Here is a 24,370-nt window from a genome sequence, read left to right as displayed (position 1 = left end):
CCTCTGTGCTTTTGACTGTCAGAAAAGCATGCAATATTACATTTTTTCAGTGAAACAAAGCAGGTTTAAGGTATAAAAATGCTGTTTATTTATGAGAAGTGTAGAATTTTGTCCAAGCCCAAGCCTCAGTCGTGGAAGGGGCAGCAGGCGGGGTGGAGCAGTAAATGCAGTGCAGGGATGGACTCTGACACTCTCCAGGCTCTGGTGTCCGGCCTTGCTGCTCCTGTGGAGGGACAGGGAGGAGAGTGACAGTGTCTGGCCTTCCTATCAATTAGGATCAAAGCCACCTAGCTGGCTGAGATGTGCTTCCTCTGAATCCTCATTTTGGGTTTCTGTCATGCTTCTTTAATCTCCTACAAAGTTACATTTCCATGAAACAAAAAAATTTCCATTTTTCCTGCTTATTTTTGTTAAGTGGAAAGTCTCCTTAATGATGTTTTTTTGGATTCAGAAGCTCCTCATCTAGGTCAGCATTTTCAGAATGCCACTTTCCCAGTTGTTACATCGCTACGCCTCAAATCCCTAATTCTAAACAATGAAAGTCTTGGAACAGTTCTTGCTTTCCTTTAATTTCCTTCCTTCTGAGAGCTGAATTTTTCCTCTCATCACGGTCTCCATCCCAGCTTCAACTCATTTATCAATTTATAAGTCTCGCTTCTTCCAGAATAGTTTTTCAGATACGTATTTTTAGATGAGAGCTGTTCCATCTTTCCAAAATGATCACTTCAAGCTCAGCCACTGGAGCTGAGACATACAATATTTAAATTATTATTTATAGTACAGGAACATGTGGAGACTTTCATTAAAGATAAGGCATTAGCCTTGTGCCTTGATGAGTGAAGGCACAGTGAGTGATGGTCCCTACTCTGAGATGTTTGCACTCTTCAGCCTGGGTGGACTTGCTGGCAGAATTTAAGGAGAAATTTAACCCAAACGCATCCCTAATTCTTTTGATTCCTCAGCTAGTACCAGCTCATGATCTGTCAAGCTTCAGCAGAGCCTGGTGCATTTCTGGCCTGAAAGAAACCTTTCTACTTGGATTACCATTTATAGCTCCAATTTTTTCACTAAGTGGTGTAAATTAGTTCTGTGTGACTTGATGGATTCTCTCCCTCCCCCTTGACAACAGTGATAAAAGATCTGACCCCTTTCTGGATGTTTGTAAAACCAGACATACAAAATCTAATTTGTTTAGGGCTGAGCTTTTAATTGCTTCACCATCACAACGTGAAACCAAACACTTTAGCAATCTTGGGGATTGATGGACTGATTTATAATAAGAGACTTGACCCAAGAGGGGTTATCAGCTTTGGATGTAGCAAAATAAATCTTTTGGGATTTGTCAGGACATGGGTACAGACTTGTGTGGGGCAGGGGTTTGGGGTGCAGCTCCTGAACCCTGCTCTGGCTGCTGATGGAATGCCCCACTGACATGGTCTTGAGGCCAGGGCTGCACGCTGCAGCAGAGAACTAGAGCTGAACAGCCAGGCCAGGCTCTGCCCTGCTCCCAGGTGTCCAAAAACCAGGCTGTGCTCTCTGACCCCACAGCAGGATGAAACCCCTGCAGGTCTGAGGGGCTTTGGGGGTTTCATTGCTAAGAATTAGGATTACAAAACAAACCCAGTGCTGATGTGCAGAGTATTCCTGGTTTTAAACTACCTCTAATTAATTTGGGGCTTTTTGCCCTGGCCCACAGGTCACAGGGCCTTCTTTATCCTTTCAGAGGTAGCACTGGCTTAGCCTTCTGCATGTGCTGATTAGTATCCAGTCAGACTAATTCTTTTTTCCCCAGAGAAATCCCCTGTGTTTTACTCATAAATAAAAAAGGAAAGGAAGAAACATTCTTGATGGTATTTTTGCGATTTGACTTTGCCTTCAGAATAGATCTGCACACATACAGCACTTGTCGTCCCTAAAACTTACATTTTGAAAGTTCTTTGAAGATCTAAATTACAGATCTTTCATATGAAAACTTAATGAAGGACTCTAAACAAAATAAAATAGAAATGATGACATGAAAGAGCCTTCTTATGGCTTCAATAACAAGATAAACAGTTTAATATTCCACATACTGCATTAAAAATAACAGCTGGGCTCTGTGGAGATGAATCCCCCAACTCAGCTACGCTGTTCCCACATTACCCCAGCACAGGCTGGTGGCTCTCCCTCACTTGCCACCTCCTCTGGCCCCCAGAAATGCTGAAGGCAGCCAACACCTGATCAGTTTTAGCAGACACCACTTTTAACAAACACAGAATAAAGTGCCATTACCAGCTCCCCCTCAGTACCCCCAAGTGATAGACACATTCTGTATTGACAGCCTCCAATTTTAATGAGCTATTGCTGTTTCAGACCATATTGATTGGGCTTTTTTTCCCCTCTTCCTCCAATTCAGCGAGAGGAAACAAGAACCAGCATTTCATTAAAAGGAGACTTTGTCCAGTGTTTCATATTTCATGAACGCTTGTGAGTGAACACATCCCATAAAATAACCAATTAATTCAGCCATGCTAAGACCCAGGCTGAAAACTACACCACTACATTAACAGAAGCCCAGGGAGGTTTAACATTTCCTCCTGTACGAAAAGTTCCCAAACATTATTTTCATCCACATCCCCTGATTCCCTTCACTTTCTACCTCCTGGCTTTCCTGACAGCTTCTGCTGTGTTTGTTGTTGTGTGTGACTATTCTACCATGCTGTTTGCAGCTCAGGGTGCTTCAGATGCAATCCCCGTTTTTCTCTGAGAGGTTTTTGTTATTGTTGCTTTTGACAACATCACAGATTGAAGTCTAGAGTGACCAAAAGAGCAGGGGAAGGAGTAACCTGCAATAATGATTTGCAAATTGTGTTAATTTCAGAGTGGGATTCTGCTTTTTGATAGGATTTAATGCGTAATGAGCTCCTGAGACGTTATTTTTGCTTCAAAGCTTTGCTGAGTACTAGATCCTATTAAATTCTTGCAGTGAACACACCAAAAAATACTTTGAGCTAATTTTAATAATTTTTAATTGAAGGAATATTTTTATTCCAATTTGAATATTCAAGCTGTTCAAAAGTTAACACATTCTCAAAGTACTCATCAGTCTTTTCTTCCCATAAAATCTTTTTTTAGGCAGCCTGTGATTTTTGGGGAGGGAGGCAGGTTTTTTTGTCTCAGGTTTGTTTTTCAGACCCAATTGAAGCAAATTTAGGCATATTTTGCTATTTATTTCTTTTTAAGTGCCTGCATGCTGCAGCCTAATCTCCATTCTTTTTATTGCTGTTTTATAGTCTACCATTATTGTTTGTTGCCTTTGCGTTTTCCTAAAAGCAGGAACAAACCCCAAATTTCCCTGCTAGTCCCTTCTTGTGTGGTAGCAGGAGCTGGGTTTGTGTGCGTGTGTCACGCTCAGTAACATATGTATTTCCTTGTTAGCAGGGTTGTTCTATTACATGAAATCTCAGGGATTCCAGCAGAGCCTGGCATCCCAGGCTGCAAAACAACTCCCAGGAGCCCAAAGAGCATCCAAACCTGCACACACGGGCAGGGCTGTGTGAGTGCCATGCTCCAGGGGGAGGAGAGGCACCCAGGGGTGCAGGGACCTGCTTCTGCCTTCCCAAAACCCTGGAGATGGCTCCTGCAGCCACGAGACCCTTTGGTTTATCTTCTCAACCTCAGTGCCCTCCCAAATCCCAGGGGAGGCTGAGACAGCAGCCCTGCAGTGTCTGTGGCACGGCTGTGCCTGCTTCAGGCTGTGCCAGGGCACGGGGCTGGGCCAGCTGAGCCCCTGACCCGCTGGCCACGCTGGCCTGGGGGCTCTGGGGAGCTTCTGACCCCACAGCTCTGCCTGCAGGCCTTTGGGGCTGGCAGGGGCTGGGGGAGCTGCTGTGGGACCCCGGCTTGCCTGGCCTTTCCTCAGGGGTGAGTGCAGCCAGGCACTGGGCACACAGGGGAGTGCAGGCACTCTGGACACACAGGTGAGTACAGCTGGGCACTGGGCACACAGTTGAGTGCAGCTGGGCACACAGGTGAGTTCAGCTGGGCACACAGGTGAGTGCAGCTGGGCACACAGGGGAGTGCAGATAGGCACTCTGGGCACACAGGTGGGTGCAGCTGGGCACACAGGTGAGTGCAGGCACTCTGGGCACACAGGTGAGTGCAGCTGGGCACACAGGTGAGTTCAGCTGGGCACACAGGTGAGTGCAGCTGGGCACACAGGTGAGTTCAGCTGGGCACACAGGTGAGTGCAGCTGGGCACACAGGTGAGTTCAGCTGGGCACACAGGTGAGTGCAGCTGGGCACACAGGTGAGTTCAGCTGGGCACACAGGTGAGTGCAGCTGGGCACACAGGTGAGTTCAGCTGGGCACACAGGTGAGTGCAGCTGGGCACACAGGTGAGTTCAGCTGGGCACACAGGTGAGTGCAGCTGGGCACACAGGTGAGTTCAGCTGGGCACACAGGTGAGTGCAGCTGGGCACACAGGTGAGTTCAGCTGGGCACACAGGTGAGTGCAGCTGGGCACACAGGTGAGTGCAGGCACTCTGGGCACACAGGTGAGTGCAGACAGACACTGGGCACACAGGTGAGTGCAGACAGGCACTGGGCACACAGGTGAGTGCAGCTGGGCACTGGGCACACAGGTGAGTGCAGACACTCTGGGCACACAGGTGAGCTGTGGCCTGAGCTGTGAGCACCCAGGGCTTTGCTGTGCTGCCCTGGCTCTGCTCACAGTGCACCAGCCAGGGGCTCTTCATTAGTGCTAAATGAGTGACCCTAATGAGTCCTTCCACCTCTGTGTCAGTTTTTAGGAATCAGAGGCAGATGGTTTAAGAGCTCTGGGATGTTTGGGGTGACCTTGGGGAGGTCTAACTGCAGCGCAAAATTGCAAATGGTGAGTGCAGTAAGCAGATTAAGAGTCTGGCTCTCTGGCAAATCTCAAGACCTAGTCTTATGTTGCTATTTTTCCCCTATGGCAAACTTACAGATTTCACAATGACTTTGCTGTAGCAGTGACTTGAAAATTATAGTGAGTGAGTGTTCCCTTTTTAAATAATGGATTATGAGGCAAAGATTAATTTTTGCTCAATTTCCACACTAATTCAGTGCCTTGCTGCCAGCAGGAGCACAAAGAAGGACATGAATTCACAGTGCTCTCCTCTCTCTCAGGGCTGTCACATGCCTTTGTTGGATGGGGCTCTTTGCAGTGAGGTGCTGTCACTCACGTCTGGTGCCTGCTGAACCGTGGGGCTGTGACACCTCCTGGAACATCCTTTGGTTCTTGTCAGCAGTGAAGAGCTCAGCCCTTCCCGGCCTGATCTGGGCTGCTCTGAGGGAAACCAGTGGGCAGAAGGTCACACACAACAGCCAGAGACAGCCACCACTCTGCAGCTGCCAGGTACCTCTTGTTTTTCAGGCCAGTTGAAAAAGCAGGGCAGAGGGAGAGAGAGGGAGAAGGAAACACAGAAAGACAGGCAGCTGAGAAGAGGTGAAACCAGAAATGCTGTGTCCCAGAGGCATTTATCAGCCCAAATGAAATGGAAACAGCGAAAGGGAAACACTGCTTTGCTTTTCTCAAAATTGTATTTCCAGTTGAATGAGTTGAAAAGAAAATATCCTTTCCTTTTCCTGCGATTTTGAGAGATCTGTTTGCTAAGTCTGCAGGCTTAGTGGGAGAGACAAGGAGTATTTATTTTCTGTATACGTTGGTAATTTATGAGGTTGCTATAAATGCAGAGTTTATGGAAGTAAAATCAGGCCATGAAATAAAAAGGATTTTATTCAAATATCCCAGCTTATTAATTCTTTCTAATTCTTCACAGAGGTGGAGATGAGTGAGGATGCACACACGGTTTACTGAATATTAAGAGGGAGAAGATCCAGTAAAAGTAGCAAATGCAGGTATAATTTAAAAATAGAAAAAGATGAAAGATAAGTGAATTTTATTAGGGATTGAAATATAATTGAATTTTCCTTTTCCTATTTTGCCATCAAAGATGGCAGAAAGAAGTTTAGCATTGTGGGAAAGGGTCTTGCATTGCTAACAAACCTGTGCAAAGTGGCTGTACCTTCCTGTGCAGCGGGGTGTGACTGAAGGGATGTAAATGCAGCTCTTATCTGTGCCACATGAAGGGATGGAGAGGAGATTTAGAGCCTTGAGCAAGAAAGAAGATGGCACAATAACTTTCACTGGGATTTAGTGCTCCACCAGGAGCAGAAATGGGGCGAACACCTCCTTTGGTATGAGTGGCATTAAGTGTCTGTTCCACTGAGTGTCCGTCACGAGCCTGGCTGTGTGATGGGCTGTTGGCCTGCCTTCACCTCCAGAAATGTCCAGGAGGGTGAAGGGATGGGGAAGGCTCCCATTAGGTGCTGTGCTGGGAGATGCACAGGCACAGAGAGGTGCTGCTGGGGTGTCAGAGTCCCAGGCTAAGGTGCTGACCTCAGAGCCCCCCAGGCTCTCAGAAACCTCTCCTCTCCCATGCTTTCTGGGAGGAAGGAGGCAGCAAAGCACGAACCCTTAGTGGCAGCAGGCTCTCCCTGGGCTCACAGCTCCCCAGGGGCTGCTTTGCCCTGCAGCTTGGACTGGAAGGGCAGAGCACGTCAGGTGTGCTGAGTGAAGGTGCACTGGAAGCTGGAGCAGCCTGACAGGTGACACTGACCTCACAGAGAGGGCATTTGCAGGCCTTCACCAAACCAAGTCCTTGCTGTGGGCTGGCTTTGGAGGAATGCAGGTGCCCAAGGAGCACCTCCTGTCCTGGCAGAGCCAGAGGCCCTGCGCTGCCTTCTCCCACCCCTCTCCAGGTTTGTACATGGCTCTGTTCAGTATCTGGCAGCTGTCCTGGGGTGTCTGCCTCCCCCTGGGCTGCCCCTCCATCCTGGGCACCAGTGTGCAGACACATCCTTGGTGGACCCGTGCCTGGCTGAGGGAGCTGCTGGCAGCAGAGTCACCACCACTCCCGTGGGATGGGGGCAGGAGCCAAGATCTGCTTCCTCCAGTTAAAATGGGCAGGAAATTAAATTAGGGGGGGCTCTGCAGCCAAGGCAAGTGGCACAAAATGAGGGAAAGGCACAAAATGAGGGAAAGGTCACTGTGATGGGCATCAGCCTGCTTTGCACCTTGGCACCTCCTGGCCCAGACACATCCTTGGTGGACCCGTGCCTGGCTGAGGGAGCTGCTGGCAGCAGAGTCACCACCACTCCCGTGGGATGGGGGCAGGAGCTAAGATCCGCTTCCTCCAGTTAAAATGGGCAGGAAATTAAATTAGGGGGGGCTCTGCAGCCAAGGCAAATGGCACAAAATGAGGAAAAGGTCACTGTGATGGGCATCCGCCTGCTTTGCACCTTGGCACCTCCTGGCATTGCCTGTCCCTCTGAGCTGTGACCCCAGCCCCTGCAGCTCTGGCAGAGCCCACCCTGGAGTGATGGCAGAGGAGCAGCCGTGCCCCCAGAGCTGGAGGGATGACACAGAGCAGCTTCACAGGGCAGGGGGACTGGCACTGTGTGCTCAAACCGTGGCACAGAGGGCTTGAAGAGAGACTGGCTCTGGAGTTCCCAGTGCAGTGGCACTCCACGGGGCTGGGCTGGGGCTGTGATGGTGAGATGAGATGAGCTGAGCTGCACTTCACACAGTGCAGGAGTGCAGGAGCAGTGTGGCAGTTAGGGGAACTTTGGTGTCTTTTTTTGGAAGGCTTTTGATAGCCGAGGTGGCATCTGACCTTCTGCATTTGGGATCTGATGGCTCAGGGACCTCCAGCTGTAATATTGGCCATCAGTCCCTACTCTCACATACAGAACTAGTGCCAGGCTCAGAAAAGCCTCAGAGAAAGCTCTGAGAACAATTCCCATTGTTGCATTCACTAAAACTTCTGGGCCCCCAAGGTATACAAGGGAGTGTCTGAGTTGTAAGTATCAAAAGAAATTAATTATTCTATATTATAATTAAGTCTTTTTTAATTAGCTGAATAATTGGAATTTTTCTTGCGTTACAATGCAGGTTTTCACATAGCCAGATAATCTGAAACTTTAGAGGGATTTACCTGAGAAATTGCTCGCATCCACAATTGTCTTTTTATACTATATAAAGTAGTAAATAAGGGTTCTGAGGTGGCTGCAAGAAAGGCAGCTCTCTTTAAAAGAAGTCTGTCAAGCCCAACTTGTCCCTCAAAATGTATGTTTTGTAAAAGCCTTCAGAAAATGTTGGGTCGAACTGTTTTAGTGTTATTGTGAGGAAATCAATATTTCCCTGCAGCCTTTGCAGCCCCCAAATTGTAGCATGTTGTTTGTGCAGGAGAAGCTGAAAGTGAAACTGCCTGAAAATGAGAGTGAAGCAAACTGGCCTGTTTCTATAATTTGCCTTAGAAGTCCCCAAGGTAAACAAAACAACACACTTGAGCAGTCAAAACTGAAATGTTCTCCTCATGCAAACACCCGAATTGAAGGATGCTGGTGGCATTCTGGGAGGGGTTTTGCTTTTCTTTCAGCCTTTTCCTGCTTGCCTCCCCTTCCCCATCTCCTCACGGGCCACGCAGCAGATCTTCCAGGTTTGTCCTCCCCAGGAGCACCAGGGAGGTGGTGCAGGGTCCCCGTGTGCTCCAGCACTGCAGTCGGTGATCTCCTGCAGTTCCACACCTTTTCCCACTGCTCTGACCTGCAGCAGTCAGGGCACCAGGCAGAGGTGGGGCAGCAGCTCCGTGTCGTGGGCACCTTTGGGAGCCTGGGGCTGGCAGAGGGGCAGGCAGCATCCCAGGTGTCCCTGAGCCCTGCTGTGACCTCTCTCATGTGACACGGGTGTGCCCTAACCCTCTGTAGGGCTGGGATTTGGACAGGTGGTGCCAGGAGGGGCAGTTTATTGCCTTGGGTGCTGTGGCTGTAGGCTGGTGTTCGCTGTTGCTGTAACCAAGCTCAGAAAGGAGCCACGTTGATTTGGTGAGTTTGGCTGGGACCTCTCAACCAAATTAAAAGTGAGACTCCAGGAGACACATAGCTGGCTCCCAGACACACCAGTGTGGATGCACCAGCTTTACAGTCCTGTGTGTTCACCTGTCTCAGACAGACAAAAAAGATGAAGCCGGTTTGTTTTTGAGAACAGGAGGAGATCAGGAGAGCAAAGGACCAGAGGAAAGCAAATGCTGTGCTGACTGGCAAAGAGACTGCTCTCTTTGTGTTCTTTGTGCTTGACTGAAACGTCTTCACAGGATTCTTTCCCTCTAATCTGGAAATAATTCTGATTTATTTTCAGCCCTCTATGAAGAGGAGTCACGCAGCAGCGGCTGGCGGCGGGCGGCTGCGTGGAAGCCTCAGTGTGCTTCCAGGGGGCTGCTGCCTTCCTCACTTGGCACTGCAGTCAATTATTGTGTTTTCAATTATATATAAAAGGCAATGATGGAGGTTTTCAGCTTTTATAGCACCACAAATCACAGAGTCCTTCTCTGTGCACGCGGCAGCGCTGCCACAGTGAGCGTGGGGCATCGCGGCTCCCCTTGCAGAGGGAGCAGCACCTTCAGGGACCCCCAGACTGCAAAAGGGACACCTGGGGAGGGCAAACCTTCGCAGGCAGCTGCTCCTCTGCAGGGCTCTCCAGCCAGCAGCCCCTGGCTGACAGACAGGGCCGGGCTGTGTGACCCTTGGGAGGGCAGGGAGATTATTTCTGTGTGCTTCACATGGGCAACAGCACTGTCAGGAGCTGTGCAGCTCGTGTGGGCAAGGAAGGGTTAAGGTGAGGACATCACTGGTGACAAGGGTCATGGCACAGAGAGTGACATTGGCTGCAGCACTTTTTGGGGTGTTTATTCTCTGGCCAGCTCAAAGTTACTGGGTAGAGGTGAAGAGAGTATGCTGGGAAACTGTTGGGAACTGGGATCTGTTTCACAGAATGATCCTTTCCTTGTACATAATAGATTATTATTATTATTATTATTATTATTATTATTATATATTTGCAAAGTTAGTCCTGGTATAAAAAGGCTTGGACTGGCAGATCAGGAGTGTTTGCCTTTGAAACCAGGCAGTATAAGGAAAGAATCAAGGCTGTAATAGGGCATGAACAATCCTCAGTAGCAGAAGATGCCAGCTACCATGCAGGGATCTGAAAAGGACTCACCACTGCCACACTTGCTCTTGACTTTGGCATTTGGGTACCTTAATGCACATTTACATGCCCCAAAATGGTCTGGTACAAGGGCTGCAGTGGCACTTGTCAGCTTCTCCAGTGGCCTTTAGTGGAAGAGGTATTAGCCAAGCCATTTTCGTTCTGCCCTGCTGGAGGGGAAGGGGTGTCTGAGTGCATCTCAGGCTGCGTTTCACCTGTGGCAGACTGGTGGTAAGGCAGCAGTCGGGTCCAAGAGCGGGGCTGGGAGAGGCTGAGCGGGCAGGAGCAGAAATCAAATCATTGCCACACGGAGTGAACAAAACACCTGAGTGCTGAGGCTCCAGTGAGAAAGCAAGGGAGAAATATAAACACAGGCTGTCAGCCAAACTGGGTATATTGGCTGCACTACAAACTGGGGAAGGAGAAGTGATCCTGGTGACTGGGTGAAGGTATTTGGGATGGTCCTGTTTCACCCAGAACTCACCCTGGACCCCTGTGCTCCTTTGCAGGGTAAGGATACAGGCAAGGAGGGTCCCCCCAAAGTAAAGAAAGCTCTTAGTTCAGGGAGACAGGGACCAGAGAGACCACTGAGGGACTCAGTTAACTGCAGCTGGCTACCAGTGAAGGCTGGTTTTGAGCCTAAACTGGAAATAAAATAAAATAAAATAAATTTAAAAAAATAAGAAAAAAAAGTCATTCCTAGAAAATGTCTCCTGGTGTATGTGCTGCCCTGGTGCTGGGGGATAATGAACTGGAATTCAGAATTTTCTGGGTGTCAGGCATGACGGGGGGACCTAGGAATGCTGCTGACATAAATTAGGGGCAGGGGTTCAAGGATGTGCCAGGAGGACTGGAAGGATTCTCTGGAAAGAAAAGGAACTTAGAAGTTCTTAGGCAAAGCAGTTGGTACCAGCGATGATTGCTTTCATGGATCAGGGTCCAGAGGACAAACAAACCCAAAGCTGGGGGGGAGGAGAGGCCCTTGACTGTCCTGCAGTGTGTGGCTGTCTGCCCACAGGAAGGCAGAGGGTATCCTGTCTGGGCTGGATAAATCTTGGAAATGGCACTTGAAGCAGACATGAAATAGGTTTTGGAGGGAGCTAGAGCCTGGGAGAAGATCTGGCAAGATGGAATATAAAATCCATTAGTGTCTTAATGCATAAATTGGCAGAACTGTACAACAGCAATGAAAAACAAGCTACTGGGAGCCCAAGCTGTTATTAGATTCTGGTGCCTCAGTGACGATGGAAATTCGTATTGTGCAAGAGTCAGGGTGCCCATAAGGTGCCCCAACAGCCACGGGTGTTCAGGGGTCTCCTGTGGTGCAGGGAGAGCCTCAGCTCTGCCCCACACACACTCCAGTGCAAACTGCTCACTGCAAAGTGTGCCTGAGGGTTTTTGCATTCAGCATCATGTTCAGGATAAAAAATGGGCTTTTCAGCAGCCTGTTCCTTAAACAAAACAGGTGAGTTTAGATCTGACTAACAGTGCAAGTATAATACAGAAATAGAAAGACTCATAATTACCTTGCCTACAAAATGATGTTTTCCTGTAAGGGCTCCTGAAATAGTCAGAAGAGCTTGGGATGAGGGTCAGTTACCTTTCTGCAAGTATAAGCCTGAGATAAGTTGGAGTATGGGAAGATTAATGCCTTTGCTTTAATAGCAGGGCTTGATCCAAGACTGCAGAAAAGCTGTGAGAACCCAGGCGAGCCCAGAGAGCCTGGTGGATCCAGGAGAGCCAGGGCAATGACCCAGGGTGTGTAATTCCCCTGTGGGGCTGGCATTACAGGGAAATAGAAAGATGCATCTGACTGCGGATTTCAGAGCATTAAATGCTGTAACTCTGCAAACATCACCTCTTCTTGTTAAAGTGCCAGAAATTACAGCTGCACTAGTACAAGGAGATAAGTGGGTTTTGGCCATAGATCTAGAAAATGCATATTTCTTCAGCTCTTTAGCAGAGAAATGTTGGTAAAAGTTTGGGGTTTACAGTTCAGGAGGGGGAAAAAAAATATTTCAGTTGAGTTCCTCAAGGATTTCACAAGCTCCTGTGATCTGTCACATACACATCACCCAAATGTGGGAGAAATTAGCCTGCAGGAAGTGTGTGACATCAGACGTGGCTCACACCTGAACTGGGTAGATGCTGAAGAACAAGTGTGTCAGCAGACTGGAAGATTTGGCTGCAGTCCAGGAGGGAGGGTGGAAAGTCAACAGACAAAAGGTTCAATTAGTGCAACAAGAGGTAAAATATTTAGGAGCAATACGAGGTACTGAAGGCCAGGCTCCTGATAAACAGAGTGTGGAATTAATTCCAAAGCTGCCCAGCCCCACTGCTCTGCCTAGCTGAGAGCACTGTACACACTTAATTGTATGCAGGATTTTATTCTGATGCTCACTGAAGTGAGTCATCCTCCAGCTAAGCTTTTAGAGCAAAGCAGGCAGTGGGAGCAGGGTGTAGAAAGCAGGCAGCTCAGTCGAGCTGAAGCCAGCCTAGCCCGAGCTGCAGTGCTGGGCTGCCTGGACCCAGGAAGCCTCCTCATGCATGGTTTGCCTCTGTCAGCCAGGGAAAAAAGTGCCAATTTGGCACAGAAAAGAAAGATACCGTGTTCCAGCCTATTGTCTGTGCATCTCAAATCTTATTGACACCGCAACTCCTTGTCAAAAGGAATGAGTATATTTAGTCTGGGAATCAGAAAAATTGGATTATCCCGTTGGAGGGCGGCCAATGGCACAACACCCTGGCCATGCTTCCTTGAAACACAGCGTGTTCAGCACAGCACAGGAGGGTGCCCGTGGAGCCCCAGGCTGGCAGCACAGCCCTTGGTGGGTGACTGGGACAGGGGGGCTGCAGCAGGGCACGGGGCACCAGCAGCTCTGCGCATGCAGGGTGCTGAGCCGAGTCCCTGCAGCCTCCCGCTGCGCAGTGCCCTGTGCAGGTTTAATTGCCCTGTCAGAACGGATCCACGCGAAGCAGAAATGTGCTGTACAGGTGGCTGGGGCTGTGCAGAGCGAGGCTGGCACAAGATGTGCGTGCAGAGAGGAGCAGGAGGCGGCGGGCAGGGCTCGCCTCGCTCACTGCAAGTGGCAGCAATCCCACAGGCATTGTCAGCTGTGCCTCCCCACGGGCTGAGCCAGCCACCGGGAAGGATTGCATTTTGCTGAACAAGTTTTTTGCCCGTCTAGTTACAAAGCGGCGACTGCACGGAGCAGAATGCCCACAAACCTCAGGATGTGATGGATTTAGCTTCCAAAGGAAGCTTTGAGGAGGTTAGTACAGGTGGGAGGCAGAAAGTAGGATGTGGTGTTCCCATCTGAATGACTCCACAAGCAGCTACAGTCTGCCATGATTCTGTTCCTTTTAAGACCTTGACACGAAGTGGGATATGACTCTGAGAGAATTGGTGGTTAAAAACTTCCTTATCAGATGAATAGCAACTGAAGGGTCTCACAGATTAATGAATAAAGGGATCTGACAAACGACTGCAGGATAATCAACAAATAGCTGAGCAATTAGGGCAAAATGTTCTCATGGAATAGATAAAAGGCAGAAAATGGTAAATAATCAACATGAAGAATGGTGAGCAGGGGTTCAGGTAGTGCATCATGGGCTCCCAGCGAAGAGCACACCTGGGGCTGTGAGTGGGATGGATCTGGCACTAGCACAAATCAAGGATTTCCATTGTTTATTAGTTCAAGTAAGTTCTGACAATGTCAGGCAGCTTCATCAATCACAGCCAAAGCATTGAAAAGGAGAAAAACACTAAGCCATAAGAAAAGTTGTCTTTACTTTCCAGGTGACAGAAAGGAGTGAGTGTTAGCCATCACCAGGGCTGGATCAGCACAGAGACATGGATCTTCTGTGGTGGGTAAGAAAGCTCTTCCAGCTGCATTGTACATGACTTTTACTGAAGCTGGGCATGTGGTTGAGTGCTGTTGGGTTTTTTGTTCTGCCCACTGCACGCAGTGGTGGTGCCTGTGTTTCACCCTGGAGCTGTCAGGGATGTTCCCTGAGATGCCCACATCCTCTGCTCCCTGTGGGAGCACAGCCCCTGCTGCTCAGTGGGATAAAGGCAGATTGGTGCAGTTTGGTGGGAGCTGGGAGCAGCATGGGCTGGGCTGGAGCTCTCTCCTGTGAGGTGTCCAAGCTCCCCATCATCCACAGCTGGACATGTTCAGGGATGGCTTAGAGCTGCACCAGCCCCACTTTCCCAGAGCCACTCGTGCTTTGCTGTGGCTGGAAGGAAAGCCCAGCAGTTTGAAAGCCCTTATGTTTTATTTCCTTTCCTCTTCCCTCCCTTTCGCAGCCCCATCCACTTCAATTTAAAAGTAGTGTGTTCCCCTTTCCTGAGAGGCCAGCGTGTGTCTGGCAGGCAGTGTAGACACAGCCATGCACTATTGTTCCTGTCACCTCCAATCACACAGCCATCACCATCATGCTAAATCCCTTCCTCCCACCTGCATTCCTCTGGATCACATCCTCCCTCAGCCTCCATCTCCTGCCCTCCCAGCCCGTGCAAGCAGCTGAGCAGGGAGAACTGCCTTGTTATGGTGGAGGGGCTTTTTCCTGTCAGGAACTTGTTTGTTCTGCCATGAGCTAGGATCTCTTGAGAGAAAGCAAGCTAAAAATCTTTGAGCAGCCTCTTCTGTTCTGCCCTCCTGGTGCCAGTTGAAAATGAGAAGAAAAGGGTGGGGGGGAAGATTAAAAAAATAAAGAAAAGAAGAAGCTCTTCAAAAAGGGAGACTCTTCCAGAGCCCAAACAATCAATGGGACAATAGGAGATGAGGATTGCGCTCTGCTCCATCCCTGGGAGCTGGCTCTGAATGGCCTGGGTGATGAGCTGAAAAGCTCCCTGCTCGCTGCAGACAAAGCTGGGCAGAGGGCAGAGGGCAGAGGTAAAACCAGCTGGGACCCTCTAATCAGGCCCACGCTGGGGCTGGTGGCACTGCCAGGGCTGGTGACAGCGGGCAGGAGTGACCCCGAGCCCCAGCTCCCGTTCCACAGCCCACGGGTGGCTGCAACAAAGACACCTGGCACTGCACACTTCATCTGTGACCTCTTTCTGCTGGCCACCAAAACCACAGAGCGCCGGGGTCAAGGATCATCAGCTGACGAGGCACAACTGCCTTGTGCTTCTGTGCTTCCTGTGAGCATCAGCTGCTTGGGAGGCAGGGTTTGTAATCCTTCCTGTGTGCAGGACAGGCTTCTGTGGAGCTTGGGAACAAATTCTTACAGAACTGCAGCTGTTTGGGCAGCTCCAGCTGCAGCTCCTCTTGCCGTCCCTCCTCTCCTGCCCAGAGGCTGAGCCAGTGGGCCCCAGAGAATCTGTAGGGCTGTCAGCCCATCTCTTCCCAAATTTTTGGTGAAGAAGGATTTGCAGACACCAGGGACCAAAAGAAATCCATTCCCACCCCTGAGTGAGCTCCTGAGGGTCCCTGGCTGTGCTGCACAAGCCAAGGGGCTTTGGGAAGGTCACCTGCCTCAGCAGGGAAGACAAAAGATGGATCTGTACCTCTGTAATTTATTTTTTTCTAGGCAAGCTAAAGAAAATTTGATAGAAAAAAATGTATGGTTTGAAACCTAAAGAGTCAAGGGTCCATTTGATAGATTTTCTTTTAAGTTTTGAGCTTTCTGGGGGTTATTTTATTATTTTATTTGGTAGTTGGATTTTTTTTTTTCTTTTTTTTTTCCTTTTTCTTTTTTTTTTTTTTTTTTTTTTGGGGTTTTTTTTTTTTTTTTTTTTTTTTTTGTTTTTTTTTTTTTTTTTTTGGGATTTGGTTTTTTTTTTTTTTTTTTTTTTTTTTTTTTTTTTTTTTTTTTTTTTTTTTTTTTTTTGCATTAGAAGTAGTGTCAGTTGTCAAACAAGACTCCAGATTGATTTGGTTTTTCATGTCTAGCTTTCAACACCCTCAAAGGCATCTAATTGTTCAGGACAGAGTGAGTATCTGCACTTACAGAAATCAAGGCTGGAGTGGAACTCCCCTGAAAGCCAGGCACCGGGAAGCCAAGATTAGTTTTCAGAAAGTAAGTGGTTTTCATTTTTCGGTTTCTCAAGGACTCTTTCAAGGGCCAAGCAGATGGCTGGGAGATCTACAGAATGGAAACCTGCACTTCTAATGGGGACACAGAAGTGTCTGTGGAGGGGGTTGTTTGTTTGGGGCTTCTTTTTGCTAAATTGCCTTTTTGTTTGACAGCAATTTGCACTATTTATGCAGCTGGAATGCCACTGCATTTTGATGTGGACTCTCCCTTTTCAACAAAGGACTGAGAAAATTGCCACACAAATTCCAGGAGCTTCCCAGCAGCTCTGAGGCATCACCAGCAGAGCCATTTCCAACGTACAAATACCAAGGCACCAACAGAAGAAAAGCAGAGTTCAGTCCCAGAAGCAGCTCTGGCTCCGCTCTCAGGGGCTCTCATGGAGGGGTGGGCTTGTGTTGAGGGCCTCAGCTGCTTTCTCAGAGCTCTGGGGGCTGTGCTGGCCTTTTGGCAGGGGTGAGCTCCTGGGAGAGGCTCCTGTCCCCAGCAGTGGCAGCACAGGGCACAGGTGTCCCCATGTCCCCAGCCCTGAGCTGCCCGGCCCCGCTGCCCCCAGGGCCTGGCAGACCTTCCCTGTGTTTGCACCTCGCTGAATTTAGGCTAATGTCTTATTTCTCTGTCCTCTCCACATCATTCCCAGGGTGATGCACTGGAGCCTGCCTGGACACGTCCCTGGGAGAGGAACCTGCTGAGGAACCCACCCTGTGAGGCCAGGGGGCACCGGGACTGCCCCAAGGAGGCACAGGAACCCTGCAAGGGCACACAGGGCTCAGGGCTGGAGAATTAACTCCTCTCTCGCCCTCTGGGCTGAGCAAACTGCCCGGTGGCACGAGGAAATAGTGCTGATCCTGCACCTGCAGGGGGAAACTGAGGCACAGCTCCTGTCTCAGGAGCTGCAGGTGTTCCCCTGAGCCCACCCAGCCCGGGTTGCACTGGAGCAGTGCACAGACACCCCCTCATGTTTGCATCTCTTTGCTGTGTGCCTGTCCCACTCGTTTCCCTTGCTAGCCTGTCACAACCATTACTAAAATATGCTTATCTCATATATGCAAATAGCAGGATATTTATAAGATTCTTTGAAATTTCCATAATTGTGCTGTAAAAAAAAAAAATCTCTTTGCTTATCTCACAAAGTGTTGTAAGCACAGTGTTACTTTTATTGAAATCCAAAAATCACTCGGCAAAATAAGAATAGTTAGAAAACTGTCAGATTTTTATATTTTTGAAATAGAAAGGAAAGAAAGTGAGCAAACCAGGCTTTATTATTTTAAATTAGAAACCTTAATGCTCACCAAAAAGGATATAAACTGTAAATGTATTTTAGCAGTTCCTAGAGAAAAAGGGAGAGGTTTTAATAATAACACTGTGTGCTCCTATATCATTTTCATTAGAAAAATCTTGGAGCACTTTCAGCTTATTAAAGAATGGAATGCCTCAGAAGGCTCCTGGGAGGTACTAGAGAAAAGTAAAGTAACAAATATAAATCCACATTATTCTCCATCCTGTGGTTACCTGGAGCTTCCCGGCCCCCCTGGGATGCCCAGCTCCCTGTCCCCCCTGGCAGGGACAGGAGCTGCCCCTGCCACTCTCGGGGCCCCTCTGCTCCCTTTGTGGGTGATGAGCCAGCACAGGGAAGGAGTTTCCCAAATCCCGTGTCCTGCCCCGTGGGGACACACCAGGAGCTCTGCAGGGTTCCTGTGCCTCCCTGGGGCAGTCCCGGTGCCCCCTGGCCTCACAGGGTGGGTTCCTCAGCAGGTTCCTCTCCCAGGGACGTGTCCAGGCAGGCTCCAGTGCATCACCCTGGGAATGATGTGGAGAGGACAGAAAAATAAGATATTAGCCTCAATTTAGCAAGAGTCATAAAATGTTCACTGGAACAACAAAAGGAGGAAGAGAGGCTGTAAAGGTAGGGGGTATTCCCTGGTCTGATGAAGAAAATAATATTAAAAACTCCCCAGTGTTTAATTTCAGGAAATCCAATAGACTGAGCCAGTGCCCAGAAGAGGAACAGCATGTTAACATATCTTAGATAAACAGGAGCCAAGTTGTTACCCTGACAGGAAAACGAGAGAGCCCATCAGTGCAGTGGGGGAGAATAATAAATTAAAAACCAGATGGTTCAAAGATGTGATTGCGTCTTCAGCTTCAGCAGGAAGAGGGAAGGGGAATTCATATGTATTGCAGGCAGGCCAGGAACACAAAAGCTTGGAAAAAACACAAGAACAGGAGAGGCAGGCTCATCAGAATGAAATTAATTAAAAGAGCAGGACCTCAAGTTATTTTAGGCCCCAGTGGTAGAAACACCAGAATTCCAAGCTCCATTCTTCATTTATACATAAAGTTTCCTATTTCATCCATGCTCAAAAAAGGACCTCTTCCTTTCTGAGCTAGATAGTGAGTCAAGGCAGATGGGAATTATTCTGAGCTTGGAGAAAACAAAGAAGCACAAATTAATGGCTTACTGGCAGAAAGGCAGTTTAAAGCACTTTGCCAAAGCACATTTTATTCCTACCCTTATCCTACATAGATATTTTTTCCTTTAATTCTGCTCAGCACAGAAATGCATGACTAAGCAGAGATCCATATCTGCATGGTGCATAGGCTGGAGGGGGCATTAAAACAGGAAAAAGCAGACAAAGGGAAGGGGGGAGAGCCTGCAGTGGCTGGTGCAGGGACTTAACAACTTGCTGCGAGTCGTTCAGCACACAGAAAATAGAACAGCCCCATCTTGCCAGCTTGAACTCTCTCATCCCATCCTTTCTGTGTGGGTTTCCATGCATCTGCCTGCATTCTGTCACACATACATGGACATATGCACAGCACACCCATCCCCGAGTGCTCCACATGCACAAGCTCTGACTGGGAGGAGGAGTCCTCGTGCCCATGGGCACCTTGGCCAAAATCCCACTTCTGCCATGGCAGGAAGTTGTGACTTTGGCTTGACAAGTGGCAGGGTTTGCAGAGCTCTAAGTCTGCAGCAAGGCTCTCCCTGCCCGGGATTCTATTCAGCCATTTCTGTGAGAAGTCTGGAAATCGTTTAACTGTGCAAATTTATCATGCATAAACAATTTAAGTTATGATACCGATAATATTTCAGTCTTAATTTGGCAAAATGATGGAGGCAGAAACTCAAACTGCACTTGTGTTTGAATAGTGTTGATTCTTCCATAACTATTAACTTTCAAGACCTCAATTTGATATCCCCTGGGAACAGATTCCCTCTGTGCTTAGGGTGTTAGAAACAGGAGATCAGGAGGTGGAGGTTCAGTTCTTGTTACGAGATTTTCAGCTGCTTTCTTAACTTCCTGTCACCTCTTTTCCCCTTGTGTAAAATTAGGATAATGACATTTCTTCATATGACAGCAGCTTAAAGCGTTCATGTCTGAAATGCTCAGGTGCAAGGTGTTACACACTTCAGAGATTATTGTTTATTACCACGATTGCTATTACTGATATTTCTGAGAGTTTCACTCTCATGTATGCAATAAGGGCAAAATATTATGAACATTTTGCCTGATTTTGAACTTAAAACAAATTTTGTTCTGAATTAATTCCTTTGAATAGAATTACTCCTGAACTACATCAACTGGGGACCAGCTGCTGACCCCAAGTGTTTAAGAACTCCAGATAATCACTGATGAAAAGAGACAAAAATACATTTTATCTAAGAAGTATCTAATGTTGTGATAGAAACTGAAATTAAAGTATAATCCAGAGAGAGAGGGAGAGAGAGAGAGAGAGGGAGAGAGAGCGTATTCTTTAATTAAAATCAGCTACCTCAAAAGATGGATTTTCTCAGGAGTGAAATTTGCACTGTGCTGAAGGCTTTCCACTTAAATCCTTGATGATGCAAGGAAAAAGAATTCTCAGGGAGTAATATTGGCATTAGCAGATAGCCACATGCCACTGCACAATAAGGGAAAATCTGCAGAGAAAAAGATGTGTGGCAAATAGATGCACAAAACAGGAAACTCCCTGAAACACAAACACACGATTGTTCAGCAGCAAATGAATAGTTTGGCAGAGAAAGGGACACGAGATAGAGGCTTGAGGACAGAGGGAGGAAAATAAACCCAGAAGCAGCAGAGATCAGTGAAAACAATGGGCACTTTCTGCCAGGAGATATGTTAAAGGCTGAAAGAGGGGTTTAGATAACGTGCTCAGAAGGATCCATGGCTGTCCCACCACCCCTGTGGCAGTTCCTGGGGCAGGCAAGCACAGGGGGGTTCAGGGCATGGGGATGGGGGGCCAGGGGAGAGCAGCATCCCCTGGGGCTGGGCAGCACTGCCTTCCCACCTGCAGGACTGCTGCTGCTGCTGCTGCTGGGGATGGTGATGGTGATGATGATGGTAATGGTGATGATGATGATGATGATGGCAGCTGTGCTGGAGTGGAGCACTCCCAGAGGTGCTGGGTTGGGAATCCTGCTCCCTTCCCGGGTTAGCTGCCATCACAGGTGGCTTCCTGCAGCACAGAGAAGGCTCCTGGCCAGGCAGGTGCTGGGTAGCTCTGGAACTGGCCGTGTGGCAGGATGACCCTGCAGAAACATCCCTTCCATCCCTTCACCAGCATTTATTTCATCGTGGGCAGCAGAGAAGGTTCCAGCAGCTACCTCACGCTGCTTTCCTCACGCATGCAAATCTCTCTTGCAGGAGTCTTGTCCAACAGCCAGGTGGGCTCTGGGAGAAGAGGTTCTGCTGCAGTGAGGAAAATATATCTATTTTTTTTTAACCTTATTATTTTTTTTTCCTTCCTTTTCCAAAAAAATATATCTTTCCTGGTGGGCTCTGGGAGAAGAGGTTCTGCTGCAGTGAGGAAAATATATCTATTTTTTTAAATCTTATTGGGGTTTTTTTCTTACTTTAAAAAAAATATATATATTTCAGGGCTAAAGTGGAGGAGCTGCTGCAGAGGTGTCACACCTCTGGGGAAGTGGGCAGCAGCAGAGCACCCTCCCTGTGCTCAGGGCACCTCATTGCCAGGGAGAGGACACAGAGCTCCAGTGCCTGTAAATACCTCACAGCTCTGCTCTGTGTGGTGCAAATGTTTTTGTAGAAAGAGCCTAAACCCAAATTGTTAGTCTAATATTGGCCACGATACTGCAGCCAGGCAGGATGGGATATGTAGCAGGGGACAATTTAATGTGTCAGATTAAAACACCTCTGCAAATCTTGGCTGAGTTCAGGTTCCCAAAGAGCTGTTGTGGATTCAGGACAAATTTCAGCTCAAGCAGAAGGGTTGGCTGATCATTAAAATACATCATACAGGTAATCTGGCTCACACTCCCAGACCTTTAGAGGTATTTTAACACCCACAGTACTCCAAGTGCTAAAACAGCTTGACCAAATTTGGCATTCAGCATCTCCTGAAAGGAAAATAGAACTCACAGCAGCAGAAGAGCGAGGCCTTCTCAGTGCTGTGACTTACATGGGAAATCAGAGGCTCCTCCTGAGCTAGCTCCACCTTCCCAGGGCTCCCAGCACCCTGAGCTGCCCAGCTCTGCCAGCCTGGTGGCACAGGTGCCACCAGAGCACGGGGCTGGTGTCCGTGGGAGAGGGGAGAGAGGAGCTGAGAGCCAGGCCTGGTGGGGCGTGCTGGCGAGCAGTGTTCACATATTAACAGATTTCCACTCAAACTGGCAAATAGGGATGTCTATGTTCGAAATGCTGTGTGAAAGCCAAGGCAACAAAAGTCAAAATGTGCATGCGAGAATATGTGGCACACACAGTATATGTCACAATGTTTACCATCACTTCAAAACATGCACCCGCCCACAGTTCTTCACTAGCAGCATCCTGGAACTTCTCCAATTGGGATTTGCTATATGAAGCAAAAGTCAATTAAAATCAGCCATTATTGTACAGATCATGAGATCCATAGTACGAGATCCCATACTCATCCCAGATGCTCATTAATAGCAGTGTGTTGTAAACAATCCAGGACAATTGCTTGGGGTTTGTAGACTTTTCTGATGGCTGTGTTTGCTCAGTTAACACACAACATTTTTTAATGGGTTGGATTAAAATTTTTAGCAAATATCAAATTCCCCAGCACCACAGTTCTGTTGCGTTCTGGAACTGTTTCAAATGTAGGTCAGAGTCAGTAAGTGTGCTTAGCTAATGAAACCAGGCAGGGGGAGAAAGGTTTGGGGAAGGGACATTCTGTCTGCCCAGCTTGCTGGAGGAGCAGCAGCTCGCCCACCTTCCTCCAGCAGAGCTGCTGCTGGTGAGCTGTGCTGACTCCTCTGTGCATCACACCGAGCCCACAGCTCCAGCTCAGAAATCAGCACCTGCTGAAGCCTGCTGGGCTTCCCTCTGAGTCTTGAGGAGCTCTCCATGAAGTTAAGGAGGTGTGATTTTCCAGGGAGGTAAAGCTGTGCAGCCCCCTGTTCAGAAGCTCATGTGGCTGTACAGATCCAAACCATGGTTATTTGTGAAGATTCACTGGCCTGATTCCGTGAAATCCATGCAAGAATGGCCTTGAGCTGAGATAGTTTTTGGGGTGGGTGGAGGTTTCCAGTCCTTCAGGGAGAGCCAAACACCAGCATCCATCTCCCAGCTCCCAGGTAAGGCCTGGCCAGAATTACAGATGAACTGACCCTTCAGTCCTGCTCAGAAACAAAACACTGGCAGGGCTTTTTTGGTCAAATAAAATATCAGCTCAATATGAAACAAACATCTTTGTTTTATAAAAATATTGCCCAACCCCTACACACACACACAAATGCACACACTAATTTTTAGGGCTGATTTGTAAACAAAAAAATCTGTAATTAGCACAATTTTGTTTGTGATTAGCAGGGATAAGTTGTTTGCTTTAGTGCCAATATCAGTAGCAATGGAAGTGCACTTGCTCTTTTGTTTTCAGCTCTTTCCCTACCTCTTTATGTTTATTTTCAAGGTGAGATCAGTATCTGAAAACATGATGTAATTTATGCTGTTGTCATTTTATGAACTTCAGCAAATCTATTCCTGATAATGTATTATAATTATACTGGTAATCAGAACTGGATTTGAAAATGCAGGAAGCCTGGTGCCAACTGCCACTGTGTGTCTGACCAGATCACAAAAGGAAAACAACATTTACTGGCATTTACTGTCAGGGGAGCTTCAGCTCAGATCTGCAGACAGATACGGACTGCAAAAATTAAATGGCTGTTCATTTCATATGTATACCTAATTTCTGTGGATTTTCAGACTGGCATCCTAATCTCTGTCGTGCTTGTTCCCATTTTCTTCTCAGTTTTCCTTTAAGAGAAGCTTCCCTGCTCTAAAGCCAAATGCAATGTTCCCTGCTGTGATGGATTCCTTCTTTTTCCTTCCTAATTGGAGCCATTTCATCAGATCGAATTTTGACAAAGATAGTAATTGTCATCCAATTTTAAGGCAATGACAAGATCAATATGAATTCTCAGATGACAAGTATTATTACTGGGTGAGCACAAAGAAACAAAGAAAATGAAAAATCCATGTTCTAGGGATCAAAACAGTTAGAGGCACATGCTTGCCTTGATCCACGTGTGTGTGAATCCTGTTTCAACAATAGAGGCTGTGCCTGTGGATGGATGGGGTAGAACAGATGGCCTTTGCCAGGCAAATAGTGCAGGAAAACGAGCACCCAGTGCTTTAGTACATTGCAGTTTGGGTAATGGGGGAGTCAATTAACTTGCCACCAAACAGGCTTGCAGGGAAAATTACCCACAGCCCCATCTCAGAGAATTCTGCTCCTCCTTAACATTTTGTGCTCCTTCTGTTCCCCCAATGCCAGGAGTAAATGCCCAGGAAAACCCTGCTTCTTGAAGGTAAATATATTCAAACTGTATTTACGTAGGCAGAAGTAGTTGATTATTTTTATAACATTGTTTAAATGAGATGATCTGATTAGTTAATGGCCCAAAGAGTTCAGGCAGAGTTCAGATAAGGATCCAAAACGTGCAGCAGCATCTCCAGACGTTTTCCACACCATGGTGCTTTGGGGAGGGATTCTGCCATGTATGCATAACTTGCCAGGTACTGTCATGTTGTTTTAGCAGATTCACCCTGCAACAAGACATTTCTTCAAGGCATCTGACCCTCGGAGGTCAGCTCCTGTTCTGTATTTGCTACTCAGAGTGCATCCAGGTTTCCACGGCCGGGCTGCTCTGCACACGCCTGTCTGGCCTTTAATCCAGAGCTCCTGCTTCCCACCCCCAAAGTGTTAAACCCAAGGAATAGACCTGGGTTTCTTTTCTCTTCTTTTTCATTATTTATATTCAAAATA

At 47.9% G+C, this 24,370-nt stretch overlaps 1 long non-coding RNA gene across 1 annotated transcript; it reads left to right on the top strand.

Moving 5' to 3' along the window:
• Positions 1 to 4,782: 4,782 nt before the first annotated feature.
• On the top strand, positions 4,783 to 16,621 carry LOC120508741. Its single transcript, XR_005629055.1, has 5 exons — positions 4,783 to 4,873; positions 5,149 to 5,377; positions 13,869 to 13,940; positions 15,970 to 16,096; positions 16,267 to 16,621. It is a non-coding gene; the product is annotated as an uncharacterized LOC120508741 (long non-coding RNA).
• Positions 16,622 to 24,370: the final 7,749 nt, after the last annotated feature.

Source organism: Passer montanus, unplaced genomic scaffold (assembly GCF_014805655.1).
Source record: "Passer montanus isolate IOZ18808 unplaced genomic scaffold, ASM1480565v1 scaffold49, whole genome shotgun sequence".
Taxonomy (NCBI): Eukaryota; Metazoa; Chordata; class Aves; order Passeriformes; family Passeridae; genus Passer; species Passer montanus.
The sequence above is the reverse complement of the archived record's forward strand: the minus strand, read 5'-3'. Positions and strand labels throughout refer to the sequence as shown.